At 42.2% G+C, this 24361-nt stretch overlaps 4 non-coding genes across 4 annotated transcripts; all 4 read right to left on the reverse strand.

The window, feature by feature from the left end:
* Nucleotides 1–820: 820 nt before the first annotated feature.
* Nucleotides 821–902, reverse strand: TRNAS-AGA (transfer RNA serine (anticodon AGA)). The gene has a single exon. It is a non-coding gene; the product is annotated as a tRNA-Ser (tRNA).
* A 3451-nt stretch (nucleotides 903–4353) lies between these two features.
* Nucleotides 4354–4435, reverse strand: TRNAS-AGA (transfer RNA serine (anticodon AGA)). Its single transcript has one exon. It is a non-coding gene; the product is annotated as a tRNA-Ser (tRNA).
* A 2297-nt stretch (nucleotides 4436–6732) lies between these two features.
* Nucleotides 6733–6814, reverse strand: TRNAS-AGA (transfer RNA serine (anticodon AGA)). Its single transcript has one exon. It is a non-coding gene; the product is annotated as a tRNA-Ser (tRNA).
* A 5792-nt stretch (nucleotides 6815–12606) lies between these two features.
* On the reverse strand, nucleotides 12607–12689 carry TRNAS-AGA (transfer RNA serine (anticodon AGA)). Its single transcript has one exon. It is a non-coding gene; the product is annotated as a tRNA-Ser (tRNA).
* Between the last annotated feature and the right edge of the window lie 11672 nt (nucleotides 12690–24361).

Consider the following 24361-nt stretch of genomic DNA (forward strand, 5'->3'; position numbering starts at 1 on the left):
ACTGTGCGGCCAATTCTGGGGGCATTTCATCATCCTCGGTCGAGGTGATCACCACCGGGATAGGCTGGCCTAAAACTGGTTCCTGAACCGGGTTACCAGCCGGTACGAGGGGGACGATGGAGGGTACCTCTGGGACCGGGACCCCCCCGAGACCGCCCTTTCTTTGACCCGCTTCCCTCTTAACCCGGGGACGACTCCCGGCAAGGCCGGGCCTATTACCTTTTTCGGCTGACCTGGGTCGTTCAATGCGGCCAATTGCTTCTTCACCTCCACTAGACCTCTCCCGAGCGATTGGACTTGTCCGAGCTTTCGGTCCATACAAGCCATCCGGTTCGACAACAGGCGTAACACCCTCTCCGTCTCGGAACCCTTTCCTGCTTTCTTGTTAGGCATGGTTTCGAGTCTTCCGCCCTTGGTCGATCCACGAGGTCCTGAACTCTGTGAGCCTTCGAAACTGAAAGAGAAAAACAAGATTAACAAGTTCAAAATTGCTGCTTGTTCCGTCGAGGGCTCACGGGCAACGAGTGGTGCAGCCTTCCGATCCGAGGAACAAGAGGACGCTCCTCTGGATTCCCGCTCCTTTATTCTTCTGCGGGAGGGCGTGTACCCGTCCCCGGTACGCCCACGGGGCGTGGTCGTCTTCCGTTGAGGTGTCTAGGACAACCCCTCTTGAGCGGGGGAAGGCGCGCCCCGGCTACGCCGCTTCGGGCATACCAGCCGGGCTACGCCCACCCCGCCCAAAATGGTTTCCCGGGAGGTTCGGGGCACCCATCCATACGTTCGGGGGGACCGAGTGGTCGCCCCTTTCCAAAAAGTTTCTCGTTGTTGGCAGGATTCAAACCTGCGCGGGGAGACCCCAATGGATTTCTAGTCCATCGCCTTAACCACTCGGTCACAACAACTGACCGTAAGTTTTGTGCAAATAATCTGTATGAAAGTTTTCAAGGTGTCCAACAGCAAATTCCTGGTATTCTGCAATGCACTTTTTAAAAATAATGTTTTTTTCAGCAGGCATATTTTCTCCTAAAAACAAAAATTGCATGAGTATATCTCTAGTTTGGAAAAGGATAGGCTTTCATGCATACTCTCATGTGGCACTCAAGTTTTTGGGACCCTATTGCACTCTGTTTTCGTGCTGCTTTTAGTCTATGGCCCATATTACAGAAGTCTACCATCTTTGAGTATTTGAGGCTCCTTTGTAAGTGCTTTATCTTTTTTACTTGAAGAGCTATATAATAAAGGGGTCAGGGAAAGATTGCATTTATGGAAGATAAAAGAAGGCACACTTGTCTCACCAAATGCCGTAGAGAAACCTGATGTTTTAATCATGTTATCCTTAGTTTGTTTTTGTTAGACCTTGCATTCTTAAGGTGGCCTCAACCCTAGCTTATTGCTTTTCACCTACGCATTTTGCTGTATCTTTTTGTTGGCCTTAGGACTCTGATTACTTTATCGCTACTAATCAGTGCTGAAGTGCACGTGCTTCTTCCCTAATCATGTGTGTAATTGGAGTATACCTGACTGACAGATTTAATTTACTTGAAAGCCCCTTGTAAAGTGGTATACCATATACCCAGGGACTGATTGTGCCGCTCAAAGAAGTAGCATTTCAAACCTGTCTCAAGCCTGCTACTGCAGTGCCTGCGCTGCAGTGTACTGCCACTTCGACTTGCCATTTAAAACTACTTGCCAAGCCTTAAACTCCAATTTTATTACATGTAATTAACCCCTAAGGTAGGCCCTAGGTAGTCCTAGGGGCATCATGATATGTAAGTAAAAGGTAAGACATGTACTGTGGTAGTTTGCATGTCCTGGTAGTACCAAACAGTCTATTACATTTTTCACTACTGTGAGGTCTGCCCTCTCATAGGTTAGCATTGGGTATTCCCTTTTACTTTTTGGGGGGTAATTCCATATCAGAGAAGAGAAGCTTTATTTATTTATTGATAAATCCTATTTACTGGTGAGGTTGGATTTATCTTTACTATTTTATAAATGCCATTTTTAGAGAGTGAGCATTTCTCTGCACTTACTGCTCTATTTGCCAGAAAACCTGTCTCCAATTGACGTCTGGATTGGGCTGTGAGACAGCTACATTTGTGCATTCCCTCTAGACAGCCACAACACAGGTCACTCAACTGCAACTGCATTCATCTGCATTCTGATTGGCAAGGGGGAGAGCTCCATTCCCCCACCACAAATAGGTTCAAGAACGATAATTTATGTCAGTAGGTACAATATAGCTACATCTTATAATCATGTGTGTTTAAATAATTTGTCATTAGATCGTTTAAATATTTTAAAGGATCTGTTTTTAATAGACATTTTACAAAAACAACTGGTACATTTGGTAATTCTGTAAAAGAAAAACCCAACTGCCGTGACATTGCCAACCACAAAGCCGTGACTCGGATTCGAACTGAGGTTGCTGCGGCCACAACGCAGAGTACTAACCACTATACGATCACGGGGAACTACTTTTTTTTGTTTTTTTTTTGTTTAATATAGCGCGAACTAGAACCGAACCAAATCAGTTATATTTTAGGCACGGGGAGATTAAGTGATTTGCCCAGAATCACAGGGGGTTATTGGTGTCGTTACTGAGACTCAAACCCAGATCCCCAGGTCCGAGGTCGTAGCCGTTATGCCACCCCTCTCCCCGACTTGACTTTAGTAGTATTGGTATGAGGTGAATGCTTTCCTCCAGTCCTAGTGCTGTGTTGCTCCAACTACTTCATATTTAGAGACTTTGCAAACTCCTCTCCATTTATGCGGGCAAACTCTGCTTCAGCACCTAAGATAGAGTTCTGCTTCTTCATTTGGTAGCCTTCAACGCACACCTTCTCCATCTACCTAAAGCTATCAGTCTTGCCACCATTAAGCTCGTCAAACCTCTTAGCGACACCCACCTTTTCTTACTACAGCCAAGTCAGGAGGCACACCAAAAAACACATCACACTCTACAAATCTTCATCCTAGAACATAAGTGAGCACATGTCACTAAACCCCTAGCGCTCGAACTCTCACCTTATAGTCCCATAGACAAATGCTGCACTCTGCTAGTCAATATCTACCTGGGCTCAATAACATACAGTGACATGGAGAATTTATAATTCGGAACACTCAGGGAACTCTTGTGATAGGGTGAATGTGTTCATTGCTTCCTCATTCCTTATACAAAGGCTTTGTCTCCTCAGTGGTTGATAGGCTCAAACCGTTTCCTGGCCGCCTGCTTGTGAACTGCCAGAAGTCAAAGAGCACACATACACTTGTGGGCCTGTGATGGGACACCAATGCAGAGAAACACACCTGGCGCAGATCTTCTATTCTGTCTATTAGACCTGCATCTCCCCTGTACCTCCTCAAGCCATCTGTATGTTAAGCAAGAAAAAGTTAAGGAGCGGTCCATCTACACTTTTATAGGGAGGATGCTGCCGTGAGCTCCTCCCAGCTAATCACACAAACAGCAGTAAAGCAAGATAACTACACAGTTAGGGGGGACTGCATGGTTTGGTTTTTGAGGAATTATTGAGACTGACCTCAGTGACCCATGATCAGAGCTGTGGCTAATGACTGCGTGCCTAATTATGATGAAGCAAGCACCATGACTCGTAGGGGCCCCACAACACGCTTTTCTTAGCTCATTGAATTAAAGTATAAACCTCTGCCATGTATGAGTGGTAAAGGCTTGTTAATTTGGTTGCTTTTCCAATTCACGTCTGACAACAAGATGAAGGAACATTGGGGAATCAGAAGCTTTGGAAAGTAGCCACCAACCTCAGAGAAAGAGAGAAAGAGGGAAAAGGCAGTATGAGGTGTGGAGAAAACAGCAGCAGGTACAAGGAGCTCAAATGAGATTAATGGCGCCTAAATAGAGCACATAAAGGAACAGTTACAAATCTAAGAAAAGGGAAAGAAAGACTAGGAAAAAAACACGGAAAGAGCCTGTAGATAAAATTCTCTTCCTGGGACAGCAGGCTAAGAGAAATTACACAGGGAGCAGTTAAGCTTGTAACACGGGGAGAATAGAAAAGAAAATGCAGTTTTATGAAGTGTGTTTCCCTAATCCAGCAAGCACTTTTGCTTTATTTTTCTATTTGCTTCTTTTATTGGTAAAGTAAGTTTCAAGTGCATGAATGATATGACTGAGAGAGCCAGGGTATAATAATTTGAAGTGTTTGCACCAGCGCTAATGTAGGACGAGAGTTATAGCAAAGATATAAAAGGGGTAGCGATAATAAATATGTGAAATGGCAATAGTGACACCAAAATAAGCCACCTATTTATAAAACTGACATGGAAGAAATTCTAAAGGTTAACTTCTGAAATTGTAGCCGATGTTAAAAAGTTTCTCGTTGTTGGCAGGATTCGAACCTGCGCGGGGGTACCGCATTGGATTTCTAGTCCATTGCCTTAACCACTCGGCCACAACAACTGACTGTAAGTTTTGTGCAAATAATCTGTAAGAAAGTTTTCAAGGTGTCCCACAGCAAATTCCTGATATTCTGCAATGCACTTTTTAAAAATAATGTTTTTTTCAGCAGGCACATTCTCTCCTAAAAACAAAAATAAGGCTACATCTTATAATCATGTGTGTTTAAATAATTTGTCGTTAGATCGTTTAAATATTTTAAAGGATCTGTTTTTAATAGACATTTTACAAAAACAACTGGTACATTTGGTAATTCTGTAAAAGAAAAACCCAACTGCCGTGACATTGCCAACCACAATGCCGTGACTCGGATTCGAACCGAGGTTGCTGCGGCCACAACACAGAGTACTAACCACTATACGATCACAGCGAGCTACTTTTTTTTTTTTTTTTTAGTTTTATATAGCACGAACTAGTTATCACAGCGCTTTACATAGAACCAGTTATGTAACATGAGGACACACTTTCATTTTTTTTTTTTAGGCACGGGGAGATTAAATGATTTGCCCAGAATCACAGGGGGTTATTGGCGTCGTCACTGAGACTTGTACCCAGAGCCCCAGGTCTGAGGTCGAGTGCCTTAGCCGTTAGGCCAACCCCTCTCCCCGACTTGACTTTAGTAGTATTGGTATGAGGTGAATGCTTTCCTCCAGTCCTAGTGCTGTGTTGCTCCAACTACTTCATATTTAGAGACTTTGCAAACTCCTCTCCATTTATGCGGGCAAACTCTGCTTCACTACCTAAGATAGAGTTCTGCTTCTTCATTTAGTAGCCTTCAACGCACATCTTCTCCTTCTACCTAAAGCTATCAGCCTTGCCACCATTAAGCTCGTCAAACCTCTTAGCGACACCCACCTTTTCTTACTACAGCCAAGTCAGGAGGCACACCAAAAAACACATCACACTCTACAAATCTTCATCCTAGAACATAAGTGAGCACATGTCACTAAACCCCTAGCGCTCGAACTCTCACCTTATAGTCCCCTAGACAAATGCTGCACTCTGCTAGTCAATATCTACCTGGGCTCAATAACATACAGTGACATGGAGAATTTATAATTCGGAACACTCAGGGAACTCCTGTGATAGGCTGAATGTGTTCATTGCTTCCTCATTCCTTATACAAAGGCTTTGTCTCCTCAGTGGTTGATAGGCTGAAACCGTTTCCTGGCCGCCTGCTTGTGAACTGCCTGAAGACAAAGATCACACATACACTTGTGGGCCTGTGATGGGACACCAATGCAGAGAAACACACCTGGCGCAGATCTTCTATTCTGTCTATTAAACCTGCATCTCCCCTGTACCTCCTCAAGCCATCTGTATGGGAAGCAAGAAAAAGTTAAGGAGCGGTCCATCTACACTTTTATAGGGAGGATGCTGCCGTGAGCTCCTCCCAGCTAATCACACAAACAGCAGTAAAGCAAGATAACTACACAGTTAGGGGGGACTGCATGGTTAGGTTTTTGAGGAATTATTGAAACTGACCTCAGTGACCCATGATCAGAGCTGTGGCTAATGACTGCGTGCCTAATTATGATGAAGCAAGCACCATGGCTCGTAGGGGCCCCACAACACGCTTTTCTTAGCTCATTGAATTAAAGTATAAACCTCTGCCATGTATGAGTGGTAAAGGCTTGTTAATTTGGTTGCTTTTCCAATTCACGTCTGACAACAAGATGAAGGAACATTGGGGCATCTGAAGCTTTGGAAAGTAGCCACCAACCTCAGAGAAAGAGAGAAAGAGGGAAAAGGCAGTATGAGGTGTGGAGAAAACAGCAGCAGGTACAAGGAGCTCAAATGAGATTAATGGCGCCTAAATAGAGCACGTAAAGGAACAGTTACAAATCTAAGAAAAGGGAAAGAAAGACTAGGAAAAAAACACGGAAAGAGCCTGTAGATAAAATTCTCTTCCTGGGACAGCAGGCTAAGAGAAATTACACAGGGAGCAGTTAAGCTTGTAACACGGGGAGAATAGAAAAGAAAATGCAGTTTTATGAAGTGTGTTTGCCTAATCCAGCAAGCACTTTTATTTTATTTTTCTATTTGCTTCTTTTATTGGTAAAGTAAGTTTCAAGTGCATGCACAGGTATGACTGAGAGAGCCAGGGTATAATAATTTGAAGCGTTTGCACCAACGCTAATATAGGGAGAGAGTTATAGCAAAGATATGAAAGGGGTAGCGATAATAAATATGTGAAAGGGCAATAGTGACACCAAAATAAGCCACCTATTTATAAAACTGACATGGAAGAAATACTAAAGGTTAACTTCTGAAATTGTAGCCGATGTTAAAAAAATTCTCGTTGTTGGCAGGATTCGAACCTGCGCGGGGAGACCCCAATAGATTTCTAGTCCATCGCCTTAACAACTTGGCCACAACAACTGACTGTAAGCATTGAGCAAATAATCTGTATGAAAGTTTTCAAGGTGTCCCACAGCAAATTCCTGATATTCTGCAATGAACTTTTTAAAAATAATGTTTTTTTCAGCAGGCACATTCTCTCCTAAAAACAAAAATTGCATGAGTATATCTCTAGTTTGGAAAAGGATAGGCTTTCATGCATACTCTCATGTGGCACTCAAGTTTTTGGGACCCTATTGCACTCTGTTTTCGTGCTGCTTTTAGTCTATGGCCCATATTACAGAAGTCTACCATCTTTGAGTATTTAAAGCTCCTTTGTAAGTGCTTTATCTTTTTTCCTTGAAGAGCTATATAATAAAGGGATCCGGGAAAGATTGCATTTATGGAAGATAAAAGAAGGCACACTTGTCTCACCAAATTCCGTAGAGAAACCTGATGTTTTACTCATGTTATCCTTAGTTCGTTTTTGTTAGACCTTGCATTCTTAAGGTGGTCTCAACCCTACCTTATTGCTTTTCACCTCCGCATTTTGCTGTATCTTTTTGTTGGCCTTAGGACTCTGATCACTTTATCGCTACTAATCAGTGCTGAAGTGCACGTGCTTCTTCCCTAATCATGTGTGTAATTAGAGTATACCTGACTGATAGATTTAATTTACTTGAAAGCCCCTTGTAAAGTGGTATACCATATACCCAGGGACTGATTGTGCCGCCCAAAGAAGTAGCATTTCAAACCTGTCTCAAGCCTGCTACTGCAGTGCCTGTGCTGCAGTGTACTGCCACTTCGACGTGCCATTTAAAACTACTTGCCAAGCCTTAAACTCCAATTTTATTACATATAATTAACCCCTAACGTAGGCCCTAGGTAGTCCTTGGGGCATCATGCTATGTAAGTAAAACATAAGACATGTACTGTGGTAGTTTGCATGTCCTGGTAGTACCAAACAGTCTATTACATTTTTCACTACTGTGAGGTCTGCCCCTCTCATAGGTTAGCATTGGGTATTCCCTTATACTTTTTTGGGGGTAATTCCATATCAGAGAGGAGAAGCTTTATTTATTTATTGATAAATCCTATTTACTGGTGAGGTTGGATTTAACTTTACTATTTTATAAATGCCATTTTTAGAGAGTGAGCATTTCTCTGCACTTACTGCTCTATTTGCCTGAAAACCTGTCTCCAATTGACGTCTGGATTGGGCTGCGAGACAGATACATTTGTGCATTCCCTCTAGACAGCCACAACACGGGTCACTCAACTGCAACTGCATTCATCTGCATTCTGATTGGCATGGGGGAGAGCTCCATTCCCCCCACCGCAAATAGTTTCAAGAACGATAATTTATGTCAGTAGGTACAATATAGCTACATCTTATAATCATGTGTGTTTAAATAATTTGTCGTTAGATCGTTTAAATATTTTAAAGGATCTGTTTTTAATAGACATTTTACAAAAACAACTGGTACATTTGGTAATTCTGTAAAAGAAAAACCCAACTGCCGCGACATTGCCAACCACAATGCCGTGACTCGGATTCGAACCGAGGTTGCTGCTGCCACAACGCAGAGTACTATCCACTATACGATCACGGCGAGCTACTTGGGCTCAATAACATACAGTGACATGGAGAATTTATAATTCGGAACACTCAGGGAACTCCTGTGATAGGCTGAATGTGTTCATTGCTTCCTCATTGCTTATACAAAGGCTTTGTCTCCTCAGTGGTTAATAGGCTGAAACCGTTTCCTGGCCGCCTGCTTGTGAACTGCCAGGAGTCAAAGATCACACATACACTTGTGGGCCTGTGATGGGACACCAATGCAGAGAACACACCTGGTGCAGATCTTCTATTCTGTCTATTAGACCTGCATCTCCCCTGTACCTCCTCAAGTCATCTGTATGTGAAGCAAGAAAGAGTTAAGGAGAGGTCCATCTACACTTTTATAGGGAGGATGCTGCCGTGAGCTCCTCCCAGCTAATCACACAAACAGCAGTAAAGCAAGATAACTACACAGTTAGGGGGGACTGCATGGTTAGGTTTTAGAGGAATTATTGAAACTGACCTCAGTGACCCATGATCAGAGCTGTGGCTAATGACTGCGTGCCTAATTATGATGAAGCAAGCACCATGGCTCGAAGGGGCCCCACAACACGCTTTTCTTAGCTCATTGAATTAAAGTATAAACTTCTGCCATGTGTGAGTGGTAAAGGCTTGTTAATTTGGTTGCTTTTCCAATGCACGTCTGACAACAAAATGAAGGAACATTGGGGCATCAGAAGCTTTGAAAAGTAGCCACCAACCTCAGAGAAAGAGAGAAAGAGGGAAAAGGCAGTATGAGGTGTGGAGAAAACAGCAGCAGGTACAAGGAGCTCAAATGAGATTAATGGCGCCTAAATAGAGCACGTAAAGGAACAGTTACAAATCTCAGAAAAGGGAAAGAAAGACTAGGAAAAAAACACAGAATGAGCATGTTGATAAAATTCTCTTCCTGGGACAGCAGGCTAAGAGAATATACACAGGGAGCAGTTAAGCTTGTAACACGGGGAGAATAGAAAAGTAAATGCATTTTTATGAAGTGTGTTTGCCTAATCCTCAAGCGCTTTTGTTTTATTTTTCTATTTGCTTCTTTTATTGGTAAAGTAAGTTTCAAGTGCATGCACAGGTATGACTGAGAGAGCCAGGGTATAATAATTTGAAGCATTTGCACCAGCGTTAATGTAGGGAGAGAGTTATAGCAAAGATATGAAAGGGGTAGCGATAATAAATATGTGAAAGGGCAATAGTGACACCAAAATAAGGCACCTATTTATAAAACTGACATGGAAGAAAAACTAAAGGTTAACTTCTGAAATTGTAGCCGATGTTAAAAAGATTTTCGTTGTTGGCAGGATTCGAACCTGCGCGGGGAGACCCCAAAGGCTTTCTAGTCCATCGCCTTAACCACTCGGCTACAAACACTGACTGTAAGTTTTGTGCAAATAATCTGTATGAAAGTTCTTAAGGTGTCCCACTGCAAATTCCTGATATTCTGCAATGCTCTTTTTAAATATAATGTTTTTTTCAGCAGGCACATTCTCTCCTAAAAACAAAAATTGCATGAGTATATCTCTAGTTTGGAAAAGGATAGGCTTTCATGCATACTCTCATGTGGCACTCAAGTTTTTGGGACCCTATTGCACTTTCGTGCTGCTTTTAGTCTATGGCCCATATTACAGAAGTCTACTATCTTTGAGTATTTGAGGCTCATTTGTAAGTGCTTTATCTTTTTTCCTTGAAGAGCTATATAAGAAAGGGATCCGGGAAAGATTGCATTTATGGCAGATAAAAGAAGGCAAACTTGTCTCACCAAATGCCGTGGAGAAACCTGATGTTTTACTCATGTTATCCTTAGTTCGTTTTTGTTAGACCTTGCATTCTTATGGTGGTCTCAATCCCACCTTATTGCTTTTCACCTCCGCATTTTGCTGTTTCTTTTTGTTGGCCTTAGGACTCTGATCACTTTATCGCTACTAATCAGTGCTAAAGTGCACGTGCTTCTTCCCTAATCATGTGTGTAATTGGAGTATACCTGACTGACAGATTTAATTTACTTGAAAGCCCCTTGTAAAGTGGTATACCATATACCCAGGGACTGATTGCGCCGCCCAAAGAAGTAGCATTTCAAACCTGTCTCAAGCCTGCTACTGCAGTGCCTGTGCTGCAGTGTACTGCCACTTCGACTTGCCATTTAAAACTACTTGCCAAGCCTTAAACTCCAATTTTATTACATATAATTAGCCCCTAAGGTAGGCCCTAGGTAGTCCTAGGGGGATCGTTCTATGTAAGTAAAAGGTAAGACATGTACTGTGGTAGTCTGCATGTCCTGGTAGTACAAAACAGTCTATTACATTTTTCACTACTGTGAGGTCTGCCCCTCTCATAGGTTAGCATTGGGTATTCCCTTATACTTTTTGGGGGGTAATTCCATATCAGAGAGGAGAAGCTTTATTTATTTATTGATGAATCCTATTTACTGGTGAGGTTGGATTTAACTTTACAATTTTATAAATGCCATTTTTAGAGAGTGAGAATTTCTCTGCACTTACTGCTCTATTTGCCTGAAAACCTGTCTCCAATTGACGTCTGGATTGGGCTGCGAGACAGCTACATTTGTGCATTCCCTCTAGACAGCCACAACACAGGTCACTCAACTGCAACTGCTTTCATCTGCATTCTGATTGGCATGGGGGAGAGCTCTGTTCCCCCCACCGCAAATAGGTTCAAGAACGATAATTTATGTCAGTAGGTACAATATAGCTACATCTTATAATCATGTGTGTTTAAATAATTTGTTGTTAGATCGTTTAAATATTTAAAAGGATCTGTTTTTAATAGACATTTTACAAAAACAACTGGTACATTTGGTAATTCTGTAAAAGAAAAACCCAACTGCCGTGACATTGCCGACCACAATGCCGTGACTCGGATTCGAACCGGGGTTGCTGCGGCCACAACGCAGAGTACTAACCACTATACGATCACGGCAAGCTACTTGGGCTCAATAACATACAGTGACATGGATAATTTATCATTTGGAACACTCAGGGCTACTCCTGTGATAGGCTGAATGTGTTCATTGCTTCCTCATTCCTTATACAAAGGCTTTGTCTCCTCAGTGGTTTATAGGCTGAAACCATTTCCTGGCCGCCTGCTTGTGAACTGCCAGGAGTCAAAGATCACACATACACTTGTGGGCCTGTGATGGGACACCAATGCAGAGAAACACATCTGGCGCAGATCATCTATTCCGTCTATTAGACCTGCATCTCCCCTGTACCTCCTCAAGCCATCTGTATGTGAAGCAAGAAAGAGTTAAGGAGCGGTCCATCTACATTTTTATAGGGAGGATGCTGCCGTGAGCTCCTCCCAGCTAATCACACAAACAGCAGTAAAGCAAGATAACTACACAGTTAGGGGGGACTGCATGGTTAGGTTTTTGAGGAATTATTGAAACTGACCTCAGTGTCCCATGATCAGAGCTGTGGCTAATGACTGCGTGCCTAATTATGATGAAGCAAGCACCATGGCTCGTAGGGGCCCCACAACGCGCTTTTCTTAGCTCATTGAATTAAAGTATAAACTTCTGCCATGTGTGAGTGGTAAAGGCTTGTTAATTTGGTTGCTTTTCCAATTCACGTCTGACAACAAGATGAAGGAACATTGGGGCATCAGAAGCTTTGGAAAGTAGCCACCAACCTCAGAGAAAGAGAGAAAGAGGGAAAAGGCAGTATGAGGTGTGGAGAAAACAGCAGCAGGTACAAGGAGCTCAAATGAGATTAATGGCGCCTAAATAGAGCACGTAAAGGAACAGTTACAAATCTCAGAAAAGGGAAAGAAAGACTAGGAAAAAAACACAGAACGAGCCTGTAGATAAAATTCTCTTCCTGGGACAGCAGGCTAAGAGAAATTACACAAGGAGCAGTTAAGCTTGTAACAAGGGGAGAATAGAAAAGAAAATGCGGTTTTATGAAGTGTGTTTGCCTAATCCAGCAAGCACTTTTATTTTATTTTTCTATTTGCTTCTTTTATTGGTAAAGTAAGTTTCAAGTGCATGCACAGGTATGACTGAGAGAGCCAGGGTATAATAATTTGAAGCGTTTGCACCAGCGCTAATGTAGGGAGAGAGTTATAGCAAAGATATGAAAGGGGTAGCGATAATAAATATATGAAAGGGCAATAGTGACACCAAAATAAGCCACCTATTTATAAAACTGACATGGAAGAAATACTAAAGGTTAACTTCTGAAATTGTAGCCGATGTAAAAAAGTTTCTCGTTGTTGGCAGGATTCGAACCTGCGCGGGGAGACCCCCAATGGACTTCTAGTTCATCTCCTTAACCACTCGGCCACAACAACTGACTGTAAGTTTTGTGCAAATAATCTGTATGAAAGTTTTCAAGGTGTCCCACAGCAAATTCCTGATATTCTGCAATGCACTTTTTAAAAATAATGTTTTTTTCAGCAGGCACATTCTCTCTTAAAAACAAAAATTGCATGAGTATATCTCTAGTTTGGAAAAGGATAGGCTTTCATGCATACTCTCATGTGGCACTCAAGCTTTTGGGACCCTATTGCACTCTGTTTTCGTGCTGCTTTTAGTCTATGGCCCATATTACAGAAGTCTACCATCTTTGAGTATTTGAGGCTCCTTTGTAAGTGCTTTATCTTTTTTCCTTGAAGAGCTATATAATAAAGGGATCCGGGAAAGATTGCATTTATGGAAGATAAAAGAAGGCAAACTTGTCTCACCAAATGCCGTAGAGAAACCTGATGTTTTACTCACGTTATCCTTAGTTCGTTTTTGTTAGACCTTTCATTCTTAAGGTGGTCTCAACCCTACCTTATTGCTTTTCACCTCCGCATTTTGCTGTATCTTTTTGTTGGCCTTAGGACTCTGATCACTTTATCGCTACTAATCAGTGCTGAAGTGCACGTGCTTCTTCCCTAATCATGTGTGTAATTGGAGTATACCTGACTGACAGATTTAATTTACTTGAAAGCCCCTTGTAAAGTGGTATACCATATACCCAGGTACGGATTGTGTCGCCCAAAGAAGTAGCATTTCAAACCTGTCTCAAGCCTGCTACTGCAGTGCCTGTGCTGCAGTGTACTGCCACTTCGACTTGCCATTTAAAACTACTTGCCAAGCCTTAAACTCCAATTTTATTAAATATAATTAACCCCTAAGGTAGGCCCTAGGTAGTCCTTGGGGCATCATGCTATGTAAGTAAAAGGTAAGACATGTACTGTGGTAGTTTGCATGTCCTGGTAGTACCAAACAGTCTATTACATTTTTCACTACTGTGAGGTCTGCCCCTCTCATAGGTTAGCATTGGGTATTCCCTTATACTTTTTGGGGGGTAATTCCATATCAGAGAGGAGAAGCTTTATTTATTTATTGATACATCCTATTTACTGGTTAGGTTGGATTTAACTTTACTATTTTATAAATGCCAATTTTAGAGAGTGAGCATTTCTCTGCACTTACTGCTCTATTTGCCTTGAAAACCTGTCTCCAATTGACGTCTGGATTGGGCTGCGAGACAGCTACATTTGTGCATTCCCTCTAGACAGCCACAACACAGGTCACTCAACTGCAACTGCATTCATCTGCATTCTGATTGACATGGGGGAGAGCTCTGTTCCCCCCACCGCAAATAGGTTCAAGAACGATAATTTATGTCAGTAGGTACAATATAGCTACATCTTATAATCATGTGTGTTTAAATAATTTGTCGTTAGATTGTTTAAATATTTAAAAGGATCTGTTTTTAATAGACATTTTACAAAAACAACAGGTACATTTGTTAATTCTGTAAAAGAAAAACCCAACTGCCGTGACATTGCCAACCCCAATGCCGTGACTCGGATTCGAACCAAGTTTGCTGCAGCCACAACGCAGAGTACTAACCACTATACGATCACGGCGAGCTACTTGGGCTCAATAACATACAGTGACATGGAGAATTTATAATTTGGAACACTCAGGGCTACTCCTGTGATAGGCTGAATGTGTTCATTGCTTCCTCATTCCTTATACAAAGGCTTTGTCTCCTCAGTGGTTGATAGGCTGAAACCGTTTCCTGGCCGCCTGTCAGGACTATGTAACTTATCTTGCTAACCAAGGTCTTGCACGGGAACAGAGATGCTAGAACCCAAATCCCACTGAGCAATGTCGGTGGGTCAAGTCACTGAACCCTCCCTTCATTACCCTAAGGGAAGGGGGTGTTGGATAAAATAACAAACAGAGAAGAGAATGGTCCTGCGCTGGTTCCCTCTGGTCTCTGCCTTCTGGTGGCTCTGTAGCTTTGAGGAACCTAAAAGCAATAGCACAACATTACATTCCTGCCATCCGGTTAATCATTTGTCTACTCTTGAGTACGTGTTTTTTTCTGCTCACCCACCCTTGTGCTGCTGGACCTTGCCTCTCTTCTTAATGAAATGATTTAACTCAGCTCATCTATCAGTTGTCATTATTATAACAAATAAACAGCAAACATAGATTAATTTTGTTCCTGATGACTCTTACTTAATATTACCTATTTATATTTTGGTAGGGAAAGGTGCACTTACTTCACTAATATTAGAGCTTTCTGTTAATATGGGTTTCTGTCTGAATTGTTTTTCCTTATTTACTTATAGGGCCTTTGACTGATGACTAATTCTTGCTCTCTTTTCTTTCCTTGCAGGCTCACTGAGCTCCTCGAGTTGTTTCAGCAGTTGAGGTAAGTATTTACATATTTTACATCTTGTCTTTCTTTTTCTTTTAAAACGTTTACTTATAAGTTCTATTTTTTAAAAGAACAACAGTTGCTTAATTGAATTGCAATTCTCGTATTGTCTATATATATATATATATATATATATATATATATATATATATATATTTTAATTTTCACAGGCGATAGGCAGATGTTCACTTAGCTTGTGTTTTCAGTGACTGGCGCTGTAGGCGCTTCTCGCCCGGTCTTGTTCCCTTAGGACTTGAATCTCCGACAGGATTTGACTGGCGGCCGCTTCTCAGCGTCTTGGCGGCTGTCAACGGTATTTCTCAGTCTTTTTATTCTGACGCTCACAATGCCCTCAGAGACTCGCGCTTGACTTCCTGCGCCGAGTCTGAGTCCGACGTCTTCCACAAAATGTTTCGCTCAGGTACTCGACTTCTCAAACTGGGAAATGCTTATTACTAGAATCTTCGTCGCTTAAGGAAAACAAACCTCCTCAGCTAGGGTCTTCAGTGAAGTGCGCGTTTTTCATGACGCTCGCGCTCCACATAGAAGTCTCAGCAGCTGGGGTCTGAGAGACTAGAACGTCTGCTGTCTTCCACGCTGGCAACAACGGCGGCCATCTTACGTCTCCAAGATCGCACCTTGTCAACCCAAGTGTTTGTAGTACCTCTTGATTCACTCAACAGCGCAGTTGGATAGGTAATGACAGGGCCCACAGATTGAGTCCTGACAGTACCCCACAACAAGGTAGATCCTTCCCTTCTTGGCTTAGTAGGGAATCTTTGATGAAAGGATTTTACTAATCTTGGTGCATGAACATCCTCTTCCTGCTCCCAAGACCGTTCCTCTGGGCCATAGCCTTTCCAGTCTATCAAATAATACAGTTTGCCTCTGGAGCACTTGGAATCCAAAATTTCTTTTACTTCATACTCCGTTCCAGTTTCCAACTGAATTGGCTTTGGAGGTAATTGGCTCCTTAGACTTGTAGAAGCCTTTTTTAACAGTGAAACATGGAAGACTGGATGTATCTTCAACTTGGATGGCAGTTCCAACCGATAAGTGACCTGATTAATTTGATCTTTTATAGAGTAAGGACCGATAAATCGAGGTTGAAACTTCCTGTTTCCTTTGAGTCTCAAATTTTTGGTACTTAACCAAACCTGGTCACCTTTAACCAGAAGAGGTCCTGCTTTTCTCTTACGATCAGCATATTCCTTGTATTTTGCTTTAGCCTATCGACGATTGTTCATGGCTTCTTGTTGGATTCGAAACAAATGTGACATGACTTCTTTTACTGCTGGAACTGCTGATTCCATTTGTCGAATGGTTGCGTTTGGATGTCTGCCATAATTCACAAAGAAAGGAGAGAACCCTGTCGAGGTATTCTTTGCATTATTATGAGCAAATTCTGCTGTCCACAGATATTCCGACCAATTCCCTTCTTCTTTTAAAAGGAAGAGTCGTAAATATTGTTCCAATTCTTGGTTTACTCTCTCCGTCTGCCCATCTGTCTCGGGGTGGTAACTAGTGGAGAACCTAACTTCCGTTCCCAACCCTTCCATAAAGGCCTTCCAAAAACAGGACACAAATTGAGAACCCCTGTCTGAAATGACTATTTTAGGAATTCCATGTATTTTAACAATCTGGGCGCTAAAGTGAGCTGCTAACTGTCTGGCTGTAGGTACCCCCTTTAGAGCTGTGAAATGGGCCATTTTTGAGAAGGCATCCACTACCACTAGAATTGTGTCGAATCCCCGACTTACTGGTAGGTCTGTTATAAGGTCTAATGTAACTGTGTGCCATGGATGGGGGGGTGTGGGTAGGGGTTGCAATAACCCCTTTGGAGCCTGCCGTTCTGACTTCCCCTGCGCGCAAATCTCACAAGACTTCACATACGTCTCAATATCTGACGCCATTTTAGGCCACCAATAATGTCTCTTGACTAATTCCTCTGTCTTAGCTTCTCCCTTGTGGCCAGCCAGTTTGTCGTCATGACACTCTTGCATTACTTGCTGACGTACCTCGATTGTTGGTAGATACAAGGCATTCTGATGATAGGGCAATTTTTGAATTATTCTTCTGTTGGTGTCTTCTTCCACCCATCTCTGCATGGCCTCTTCGCTCATGACATCTGCAATTGACTCTTGTAGTTGAATGGTGGTTATGGCTCCGATAATCTTATCACTGGGAATGATTGGCTGAATGTCTTTGGAGGTTTTCTAAAACTCAGTACCAATTCTGGATAACGCGTCTGCTTTCCCATTTTGGGCTCCAGGACGAAAAGTGATTATGAAATCGTAATCTGCAAAATACAGAGACCACCTCAGCTGTCGTGGAGTAAGTGTTCTGGCCGTTTTCAAGAATTTTAAATTACGATGATCCGTAAACACCGCTAATTTTCAATCTATCCCACTCATCTTCATCTGCCATGAACGTCCAGACAGTAATGACGTTCATTCATGATTGGATGAACTGCAACCACCTCAAACTCAACCCGGACAAGACCGAGCTGGTTCTGACCAGAGGTGGTTGCAGTCCATGGTCCCCTTCCTTCTGGCCCCCTTCTCTTGGTGCCCCCCCACTTCCTGTACCCAAAGTAAAAACCTTGGGGATTTTCCTCAATTCCCAACTCACCGTCCATTCACAAGTTAGTTCCGTGGTTTCCTCCTGTTTTTTCTCCCTTAGAACTATTAGGAAAGTTTCCAGTTTTTTTTCTTCCTCTGCCTTAAAAGTAATCATTCTGGCCATGGTATTGTCTCGTATAGACTACGGTAACATAGTCCATAACGGGGCCCCTGCCTACGCGATTCGTCGCTTGCAACTGGTGCAGAACCAGGGTGCTCGCCTGATCCACGGCCTGCCCAAATACCATCGAGCCACCCCATTGCTCAAAACACTCCACTGGCTCCCAATAAAAGAGCGCGCCCTCTTTAAACTTGGCTGCCTCACCTATCAGGCCAGATCAGGCACTGCTCCCGAATGTATCTGTTCTGCCATCAAGTCCTATCATCCCGGCAGAGAACTTCGCTCCGCTCACTCGGCCCTCCTTGTCATTCCTCGCTTTAAAAAACAGAAAGCGGGCGGCTCAAGTTTTGCTGTCTTGGCTCCCACCTTCTGGAACTCCCTCCCTGCTACCCTGCGCACTTCTCCTTCCTATCTTTTGTTTCGGAAGAACCTCAAAACCTTCCTCTTCACGCAAGCCTACCTGACCTAGCCTCTCCTTGCTGCCACCCACTGTCCCCCACTAGCGCCATGAAACCGCCCGGTAAACGCGCGCTGTACAAATGTTTTTAAATTCAAATTAAATTCAAATTCTTGATGTCGGGCACCCATCAAATAGTGTTGCCACTCCTTGAAGGCGTCCTTGATAGCCAACAGCTCCTTCTCCGTGATGGTATAATTCACTTCAGCAGGAGATAGTTTTCTGGATCTGTAGGCAACCGGATGCAATTGGCCCGTGGTTTTGTGTCGTTGTGACAGCACTCCTCCCACCGCTTGATCTGACGCATCAGTTTCTACGTAAAAAGGCTCTGAGGGGTCAGCATGCAACAAAACTGGCGCTGTGGTGAAATTCTTTTTTAACGATTGAAAGGCCTCTTCCGCTTCTTCAGACCACTCAAACTTGGTTCCTTTTCTCAGTAACTTGGTGAGAGGGAGGATCTTCTTGGAGAACTCGCTAATAAACCTCCGATAAAAGTTAGCGAATCCTATGAAGCCTTGAACTTCTTTCACACTTCTCGGGGATTTCCAGTTTGTCACTGCTTCCACCTTGCGTTGGTCCATCACGATTCCGGAAGGTGACAGTACGAAGCCCAAGAATTCCACCTTGGTCACATCAAAGGCGCATTTTTCTAACTTCACAAACAATTTATTCTCCTGTAGCTTCTGCAACACTCCTCTCACTTGCTCGTGATGTCTTGCCACATCGGAAGAATAAATTAGGATATCGTCTATGTACACAATTGCACACCGATCTATAAACTCTTTCAAGACGTCGTTGATGAAGTGCTGGAAGGCGGCCGGGGCATTGCACAATCCATAGGGCATCACTTGATATTCAAAAAGCCCAAATCTTGTCCGAAATGCCGTCTTCCACTCGTCTCCTTCTCGCATCCGGACTAGATGATAGGCCCCTCTTAGATCGAGCTTCTTATAGATTCGAGCCCCTTTTACTTGGTCTAGAAGCACTGAGATTAGTGGTAGAGGATATCGGTTTTTCTTGGTTATTTTATTTATGGCTCTGTAGTCGATGCACAGCCGCAATTCTCCTTCCTTCTTAGGCACAAAAAACAGGGGCGACGAAACAGGCGATTGGGACGGTCGAATGAAACCATTGGCAAGATACTTATCCAAGTACTCCTTCAAATGTTGATGTTCCTTCTCGGTCAAGGCATAGACACGACTGCATGGCAAATTTGACCCGGGCTCTAATTCTATCTTGCAGTCATAAACTCGATGTGGCGGTAAGCGTTCTGCTTCCACTTCATTGAATACTTCTGCGAATTCCTTATATTCTTCTGGAATTTCTTGAACATTGATCACACACAGGGAATGCTCGATGGTACACAAGGCCTGCGCTGGGGTGTTCTTTTCAAGTTGGTTCTCTGAATCGAAACAATTTTCACAACAGTAACTTGAATCCATCACTATAGTTCTGGAACTCCAATTAATTGTAGGATTATGCTCTGTAAGCCAGGGGAGGCCAAGAATTAATTGGAATTGAGGGGCATCTATCAAATTAAACTGAACTTCCTCCTGATGTCCTTCTCTGGTTGTCAACTGGATAGCCTCGGTATGGCTCACGATGGGCCCTGAAGAAAGATTTGTCCCATCTACAGCACGTACTGGTTCACTCTTGGCCTTCCGAATTGCCTGAATTCCAACCCTTGTGGCAAACTTTAAATCACAGAAGTTCCCTGTGGCACCTGAGTCAATCATCACCGACACTTCAGTCAAGGTTGTCTGTCTGAATTTCACTTCCATTGTCAAAACTAGATGCGGCGCCGCTGACTGTAGCGTGTTCGCGACTTGGTGTTCATGTGGAGTTATTTCTTGAGTCGCACTCACCTGTTCAACTCCCCCCACAGGTGGTGCCATTAGTTTTCCTTCGGCTTGAATGGACCCTTTGGTTTCTTCGGACACTCTCGGACGAAATGGCTTCCGGATCCACAATACATACATTGGTTGTTCGCTCTTCTTCTTTCCTTCTCTTCTTTAGTCAAAGGGCCTCTTATTGTCCCAATTTGCATCGGTTCGATTCCTGTATGATTTTCAGAGGTTTTTGTGCCATCTGACCGAGCCCGGTCAAATCTCGGAGGTATTGCCTTAAAATCTTTCTTCTTCTCCCCACGCCGTTCTCCTTGACGGAAATCTATCTCTAACACTAAATCTATCAGTGCTGAAATTTCGGTAGGCCGATTAGGAATTTGAGCCAAGGTGTCTTTTAATTCATCTCTCAGCCCACGATAAAATACTGCGGCTCTCTTGCTCTCTGGCCAATTGGTCTCTACTACCAACTTATTGAATTGAGCCAGGTATGCGATCAAGTCTCGATTCCCCTGTCGAAGATCTAAGAGTTCATTATCCACCACCTGAGAAATTCTCCTTCGGTCGAATATTCTTAAAAATTCTTGTTTAAAATCCTCAAAATTCCGTAGCAAGGGGTCATCTCTTGTGACTAGGGGCATGGACCACGAAGCTGCATCTCCACTAAGATATGAAAGTATGAAAGCCACTCTAGACTGCGCGTCGAGGAAGATCGAAGGGCGGCACATAAAATGTAATGAGCACTGTGATAAAAATATCTGCGCTTTCTGAGGATCCCCATTAAATCTCTCCGGAGCTGCTAATGGAATGACCGGAGAGAGAGAATGTATTACCTGAGTAGTGGACCTATTAGTTGTCTCTAAGACTGGGTTCATGGCTTCTCTCTCCAAACTACTTGGTTGGCGTAGTCTTAACGCCAATTCAGCAGTTTCTTTCCTAGCACTAATCACTTCTTGCCTCAAGCTTCGATTCTCCTCCCTCACCGCTCCCAATTCCTTCTGTATAGCATCTAGGATTGTACCTAAGGACTGGACATCAATTCCTTCTGCCATCTCTGTTCAGGTGCAAAGGCTACTTGGGCACTTCACTCTGTCAGGACTATGTAACTTATGTTGCTCACCAAGGTCTTGCACAGGAGCAGAGATGCTAGAACCCAAATCCCTCTCAGCAATGTCGGTGGGTCAAGTCACTGAACCCTCCCTTCATTACCCTAAGGGAAGGGGGTGTTGGATAAAATAACAAACAGAGAAGAGAATGGTCCTGCGCTGGTTCCCTCTGGTCTCTGCCTTCTGGTGGCTTTGTAGCTTTGAGGAACCTAAAAGCAATAGCACAACATTACATTCCTGCCATCCGGTTAATCATTTGTCTACTCTTGAGTACGTGTTTTTTTCTGCTCACCCACCCTTGTGCTGCTGGACCTTGCCTCTCTTCTTAATGAAATGATTTAACTCAGCTCATCTATCAGTTGTCACTATTATAACAAATAAACAGCAAACATAGATTAATTTTGTTCCTGATGACTCTTACTTAATATTACCTATTTATATTTTGGTAGGGAAAGGTGCACTTACTTCACTAATATTAGAGCTTTCTGTTAATATGGGTTTCTGTCTGAATGGTCTTTCCTTATTTACTTATAGGGCCTCTGACTGATGACTAATTCTTGCTCTCTTTTCTTTCCTTGCAGGCTCACTGAGCTCCTCGAGTTGTTTCAGCAGTTGAGGTAAGTATTTACATATTTTACATCTTGTCTTTCTTTTTCTTTTAAAACGTTTACTTATAAGTTCTATTTTTTAAAAGAACAACAGTTGCTTAATTGAATTGCAATTCTCGTATTGTCTATATATATATTCACTGAAAAAACCATAGGTTATAGACCATATATAGTTAGGAATTAGCATTTACAAAACCTTAAAAATTCACTGAAAAAACCATAGGTTATAGACCATATATAGTTAGGAATTCGCATTTACAAAACCTTATTTTACTCACACAAAACCATTGAAATTCCATATATAGTTAGTTGCACTAACTATATATCGCGCACCCGCAATCCACTGCTGATGATGTCACATATTAAATCATTCATGACATGGTCAGTGACATCACTGATGACATCACTGATGACATCTCAAATGACATCACTGATGACATCTCAAATGACATCACTGATGACATCACTGATGACATCTTATTTGACATTACTGATCACATCACTGATGATATCATTCATGTGATAATACGATGAACCTCTTCAGACTCTAATATAACCTTAGATACAATCAGTGTAAACAGACACTCACAGACTGTCACTCATCCATGGAGTTACTCACACACCTAGTCAGTCATGCAAAGAATCAATCACACCTCCATTTCCTCAACTATACAGTTATACAAACTTTACTTATTCAAACATATACTAACACATATTTACTCTCTTATACAATCCCTGATACAAGTTCACAATGATCCATACAGCCACTCACACATTCACTGGCTCTTATGCACAGTTATTTATATATGTCAACTCTCACATGTACTGTGTTTTACATATGTACTTACTTTGACATGTAGCACTGAGATATCCATTCACTCACCAATACACTCATGCACACAGTCAACCGCCCATACAGCTGTTTCCACATGCACTTTTGAAACCATACATCTAGTGAATCAACTACTCGCACATCTATGCACAGAGTCATACACCTCCCAGCCACCCACACACACACTCAGTCTCCCATACAAATACTTGGGCAACCAATCAATAACCCATATAGTTACTCATATAGCTACTTATCAACACATGCAACAGTTTACAGAACAACAGACATAATGATGCACAAATTAAGACAGTTTAGTCACTAACCCATGCACTCAGTGAGACACATTTAATCACTCACTCATACAGTCAGTCATGCACCTACTAAATCCTTCATCCAGACGCTTATACATCCACTCATTCTTCAATATGTAAGACATATTTTAACTTTACAGAAACATACAGTCACTGGATGTTGTCATCAGTGATGTCATCAGTGATGTCATTTGAGATGTCATCAGTGATGTCATCAGTGATGTCACTGACCATGTCATGAATGATGTAATATGTGACATCATCAGCAGTGGATTGCGGGTGCGCGATATATAGTTAGTGCAACTAACTATATATGGAATTTCAATGGTTTTGTGTGAGTAAAATAAGGTTTTGTAAATGCGAATTCCTAACTATATATGGTCTATAACCTATGGTTTTTTCAGTGAATTTTCAAGGTTTTGTAAATGCTAATTCCTAACTATATATGGTCTATAACCTATGGTTTTTTCAGTGAATTTTCAAGGTTTTGTAAATGCTAATTCCTAACTATATATGGTCTATAACCTATGGTTTTTTCAGTGAATATATATATATACATACATATATAAACATATATCATCTGTATATCTATATAAATACAAACATAAATGCATGCATACATATACTTATATGCATACAGATGCATGTTATTTACATGAAAGTTGAAAAAACACTAATAAAAGCAAAGCTAAAAAGCCACCTCATTACAAACAGAATGGCTTTAACTTAAACGAGGGCGAGATCTATTGCATTTTCAATGCTTGTTTACTTTGGTTCCATCAAGAAGGCATTCAGATGTGTCACACATTTGCCATAAATTCTGAATGTTAGCACTCTAGTTGCACATTAGATCACTGTAGTAAAGCTACTGCTCACCAGGGACGTCTGCTGCTGGTATTCAAAGTGCATGTTTCAGTCTGCATGTCAGAATTTTTTTAATGAAATTGAAGAGGGTTTGAGAAGTCTAATTTTTCTTTCTGCAGCACTAATCATAATTCATATGTCAAAATATACCCCCTCATTTTGTTCCTTTTTAAATTAAATGTTTTAAGAGTTACCACTTTATTCCCATCACGATGGCTCCAGGTGTGCTATACCTTTGTAATAAGTAGGACTGTTAGCGCTCTAGTTGTTCTTTAGAACACTCTGGGACATTCTGTCATTGGGCTATACTTGGGCTACATCTGGGTGATATTTGGGCTACATTTGGGCTCTTTTGTCTCTGGTGGCCATTTTGGGAGACTGCATGTCAGAATGTTTTAATGAAATAGAAAAGGATTTGAGAAGTCACTCAAAATGTGCCCTAATTTTTCATTCTGCAGCACTAATCATACTTTCTATGGCAAAATATACCCCCTCATGTTGTTTCTTTTTAAATTAAATGTTTTAAGAGTTAC

This window comes from Lissotriton helveticus, chromosome 12, assembly GCF_964261635.1.
Source record: "Lissotriton helveticus chromosome 12, aLisHel1.1, whole genome shotgun sequence".
In the NCBI taxonomy this organism is placed as follows: Eukaryota; Metazoa; Chordata; class Amphibia; order Caudata; family Salamandridae; genus Lissotriton; species Lissotriton helveticus.